The sequence below is a fragment of the Hemibagrus wyckioides genome, linkage group LG06 (assembly GCF_019097595.1).
Source record: "Hemibagrus wyckioides isolate EC202008001 linkage group LG06, SWU_Hwy_1.0, whole genome shotgun sequence".
NCBI classification, from domain to species: Eukaryota; Metazoa; Chordata; class Actinopteri; order Siluriformes; family Bagridae; genus Hemibagrus; species Hemibagrus wyckioides.
Genome location: NC_080715.1, coordinates 41,322,440 through 41,328,234, shown reverse-complemented (window position 1 = coordinate 41,328,234; position 5,795 = coordinate 41,322,440).

The window sequence follows — 5,795 nt, the reverse complement described above, 5'->3', positions numbered from 1 at the left end:
GCTCTCCTGGTGGTCTGGTTCTTCATCTGTGATCCAGAATGATGTGTGTAGAGTTTTGTGTAAAATTCCTGCACATTACCACATTGTTACTCCATCATCTGTCTTACTAGGACACAATCCAGCTGCACAAAAAACAGTCATTTTTATTTCTTAATTAAAACAGAAAAGTTATTTCATAGTAATTTAAAAAAGAAATGTTAAAAATTATTTGTCAGAAAAGAAACTAGTAAAATAATAATAATAATAATAATAATAATAATAATAATAATAAAAACAAATGATCAGATGATATCTCGTGACCTTAGCACTGTAAAGTTCTATCTGTTTGTTTCATATGAAGCATCCTCTCATTAAATCCCTAATAAACAGTACTAAAGTCAGTACAGTACAACATTTTAAACCTGTTAGGATCACACTCTAGAAAAATAAAAGATCAACTTTTTAATTCATTTGTTTTTTCTGCTTGGGTTCTGGATGTAAAATATACCTTCACTTTGTAAAGTCTGAAGTTGTTTCCTGAAATTTCACTGTAAAGAGTTTAACAATATTTAAACTACATTAAATCATACAGTATAAGAATAATTAAAGCTGTCTGTGTTGTGTTCATCCCATATTCAGCCTGGATGATGATTGGCTGGTACACTGTAAAGAAAAAAAAAAAATCAGGCCTCTTCAACTTCAAATTTTCTAGTAACCTGCTGCACCTAAAATTTTTAGTTGGCTCAGTTTAAGTTATGTAAAATATTTTCTTTAGTTGTACTGATAAGCTCTTAATGTTGACTAAAATTGCAATACAATATTGCATCAACTAAAGGTTGAGGGGTCAAACATATTTAAAATTTGATAATCTCCAATGTACAAATTGTTCACCTTTATGAATTTGACAAAATCAAATAAATTTCATACACTGCAAAATGTATGGTAAATTATTAACCCTCTACTGCATGAATTATTATATTTACATCAAAAAAACCTTTTTCGATTTTTATTGCTTAAATTAGTTAAAGAAATAAAAATATACAAAAAATAAAAAAAATTTTTTTTAGGGGGTAGTTTATAAATTGTTGCCATATGGCAACAATGTGCAGTGGTGGAAAGTATCATAATGTCTTGTTTGTCTTAGAAAACACACCTTTTATAGACAAAAGATTATACATATCTTAATTTTATTTAATGAAATTCATGACTCAATTTTAGATCAACAAAAATTAGTGTTGTTTTAACTGTTAATCACAATGTATGGTATTTATAATATGATTATAGCACAGGTATGTCCACCCAGAAAGATGGTGAAATTTGTCACAATTCTAAAAGACATTGGACAAGTATAACCAATTTGTATTTTCATTGTGGATCTTTTTATGTCCTACATTTTAATCCTACTGTCATTCTAACCCTCCATGTTATTTCCTAATTTAATCCTATTTCAGCCCTTGTGAAATTCCAAGAAGTAGTTCTGCTCACTTGTGATGCAGAGGTAGACAGAACACTTTGAGCACTTGGTCCTCGCAATGCCTTTGCATCCAAGCACCTTACATCTTCCTTTCTCAATTTCTTGTAAGGGCCTGTGGTCAGTGTTGCTGGAACACGTGTTGTGGATCCAATGGTACCACATCTTGGAGTGGATCTTGGTGTGGTAGTTAGCAATTAGAGAATCAAGAAGATCCACTCCTCCCATGCTTTTTTTTTTTTTTTTTGTCTCTGCACATGTCACAGAATTTGCTCCAACAAAGGTACTCAGAAGTGTGACAGAGTGGCTGTTGAACCATGTGACAGCGCTCAGGTTCACACCATCATGAGTGGTAATCTTCTCCTGATGTGTGCCTTGTCCTTTCTTCTTCATGTTTTGGTCATTCATGAATGTACCTCCTGCAAGACGGTTTTGTCTGACTGTTCCTATGCTGTGGATCTTCTTTTTTTCAAGGAGTACTTGAAGATCCATGTTGCAGAATCAGTTGTCATAGATGATCTTGTATGGCATGTTGCAGGGTACAATAGAGGTCAGCTTCAACACAATGTTACCACTTGCACCAATGTCAGGGTATCCATTAGGTGGCTGAATTGGCCCTGTGTAGACATCAAAGTTATATACAATGCCATTCTGTTCTGCCAAAATGAACGCCTTGTACCCCCAGCGTTTCGGCTTCATTGGGACATACTGCTTCAGCTGGTTCTTGCCTTTGAAGGGGATCATCATGCCTTTCCATGACTTTCCTGTGTAGGCTATTTTCATTTCATGAATCGCACCCCAGTTCAGTTATCACATGTTGTTGCCATATGGCAACGATTACATTTTAGCATTTATCAGAATACTCAAAACATATAAACTAGTTTAACTGATAAAACACAAATGTAAACTAACCTCAGATAATGTTTTAATTTTTTACTTTAAGCAGTTTTGTGTAAATATTGAAATATTCATCAAATTTTGAGAGCCCTCTGATGACGACCTTCACCATGCCATGTGACTGCAGAAAAGGAAGTGCAAACAGCACTTCCTAGTCATGTGACATGGTATTTTTGGGTTAAAACCACCTTTTTCCAGTTAGATAGAAAAAAGTAGTTTTGAGTTATAATCTATCAAAATAATAATTAATTAAATCATTAATAGTTTCCATATGGCAACACCATGCAGTAAAGGGTTAAATGATTTTTAATAAGATCTAAGAGCAAACATTGTAGAACTGCACAAAAGTACTGCATACGACAGAACTGTGCAAAATGGAGTAAAAGACATACAATGTGGAATACATTGTGAAAGCCTGAGTGCAATTAGCCTACTCTGTATGTATATTTTTACATACATTTATTTTACAGAATTCTAATTTGAACTCATTTGAATTCTGTTTACAAAACATCATTAAATAGATCATTACTGCATTGTACAAGACTATGCAATAATATCACCTAGTGCAAACTGGTTGAAATGCAAAAAAGTGCATGATTCACAAAGCTTACTAATTTCACTTCACCATAAAAATGTATTACAGGTTCACTTGTTAATCAAATGCCTTTGCTTTAGATCAGAAGAAATTTGGTTCCTCACAGTACCGTTTAAAAGACATTAAAATAAAGGGTTCATTAACAGATTTCTACTCATTTAAATTAACATATTTCTGGTTTATGTTGAAAATTCAACAACTCAAAGTTGTGCCTTGGGACTCTCCAAGTTAAGAGAGCTTTAAGAGCATAAAGCAGACCAAAGAGGAGAAGGAAGGGTTATATGGAGTCTCTAAGATTGTCCATAACTACTTCTTCTTCCAATACTACTGCCACACTGACCACCATCGAATTTGATCCTGAGTGAGCAGTGCAGTCATTTACCACTTCAAGGATTCCCATGCCCTTTGTGCATGACCTCAATGCATCAGCATCCTGTAAAACAATGGACAACAGTAAACAATTTCATAAAGAAACAGAAACAACTGAACTGAACTAAACTTTTGTATGTTTTTAGTTAGAGTTTGCAGCAGCAGTGCTATAGTAAAAATGTAAAGTGTTTTAAAGATTTTTAGTTCACAACAGCAGTGCTAGTAAAAGTTAAATAAACCTCAAAACAAATGACCAGAAATGTCTTTCTCATGTACAAGGAAAGAACAGACCTCCTATGTGAAATTACATCCATGGTCTACCAAGAAACACAGGTTATGGAGTGTCACCATGTGAGCCATGACATCATTTAGATACAAAAATTGTTTAACAATTAAAAAACAAAAAACATACATAGTACAATATCATTCCACAGACAGATAAGTAACAGACCAGGGCATCCAGTTTTTCAAGATGCAAGTTGACTACCCACTACTTGTGTTGCTTTGGCTCTGTACATTTTCAGCAACCCCCTGGTGTGATTGTCCAGGGATATCAGGAATGTTGACTTCAGGTCAACATTCAAATACAAATAAGCAAACAACAAATTATGCAGAGCAACTGATTAAGACATTCAGTTCTAGTGGTACATTAAAACTAAAGATTATTTACCTGTCCCTCAAAAAACAGCCCTGGTCATCATTAGTTAACTGTTGACACAAGTGGCTGGTCCTGCACAATTTCCTTTTTCTTCTCAAGGAGAATGTTAATGAAGTCTGTAGTTCTTCAGCAGAATATCTTTCTTATCTATAGAAAATTTTTTCTTATCTATAGAAAACAGCACTGCATTGCATTTTAGGGTCAACAATGAAACTTATTATTAATCCATTATCTACAGTATTGATTATACAGTAACTTTGAAGCTGAATAAACAGAAATGGCAATGGTTGTCAAAATGTGGTTAAATGAAGTTAACTGAAACAGATACAGTACCTTCTCAATGTTGTCCTTTATAATTTTCGTCAACCATACTAAATAGGTAAAGCAACCTACAACTCCTAACATAGTTAGGAAATTTGGGACAAAAATCTACCACCAGAGGACTTATAAGGGTTATAAACTGTATGGAAAAGCTTATTTTAAGCCTTATGTTAATATTATGTTGATGTGTTTTATGGGACTCACCATTCCCTTCGTGTAATGTCGGATGACCTATATATTATGTTTGCGTGAGATTAAAAGTTGCTTGAGCAGTTATAATAGTTCACTTGATGCAATTACTAAAGTTAAATGATTGAAATGTTGTGGTCATTGATGAGCCTCATTTTTCTCATTTGACTTTACTATAATGTTGAGCCAGCATATATGTTTTCATTTACACAACTTTTCTTAACCTAAATGCTTTACAGTGTAGAAAGAAGCTAATAAATCCAAGTTTACCTCTGAGTTTTAGACAAAAAGATCAGACCACAGGACACAATTTAATTGAACACAAACTGAATATTTGCTTCCTAAAATGCTGATTGTCAAATAAATTGTTTTGTAGCACTGTCATGAAGACTACAAAGGACTAAAGAGGTTTTCTGAAGTGTATTTATGAAATTAGCTGCAACCTAGCCATGGGGTCACAGTCCAGTGACTTCTGTGCCAGTCCCAAGCCCAGAAAAATAGAGAGGGTTGCGTCAGGAAGGCCATCCGGCGTAAAACATTGCCAAATTTAACCATGCGAATCATCAGTACTCTGAATTTCATACCGGATTGGTTGAGGCCCGGGTTAACAAAGACCAGCGTTGACCTACAGGGCGCTGGTGGAAATTGGGCTACTGTTGGTCGAAGAAGTAGAGGAGGGAGGAGAGTGCGTAGACAGAGAGAGAAGAGGAAAGGTAAGAGTGTAGGACTGAGAATAGGAACTCAATGTTGGTACTATGACAGGGAAAGGTAGAGAGCTGGCTGATATGATGGACAGAAGGAAGGTGGATATACTGTGTGTACAGGAGACCAGGTGGAAGGGGAGCAAGGCTCGTAGTATAGGAGCAGGATTTTATTATGGTGTGGATAGTAAGAGAAATGGGGTAGGTGTGGTCCTGAAGGAGGAGTTTGTGAGAATGTTCTGGAGGTGATGAGAGTGTCAGACAGGGTGATGAGTCTGAAGTTGGAGATTGAAGGGGTGATGTTGAATGTTGTTAGTGGTTGTGCCCCACAGGTAGGTTGTGAGTTAGAGGAGAAAGAGAGATTTTGGAGTGAATTAGATGAGGTGGTAGAGACTATTACCACGGGGGAGAGAGTGGTGATAGGAGCAGATTTTAATGGACATGTTGGTGAGGGGAACACAGGTGATGAGGAGGTGATGGACAAGTTTGGAGTTAAGGAAAGGAACCTTGAAGGACAGATGGTAGTGCACTTTGCTAAGAGGATGGACATGGGTGTGGTTAACACTTATTTTCAGAAGAGGGAGGAGCATAGAGTGACTTACAAGAGTGGAGGTA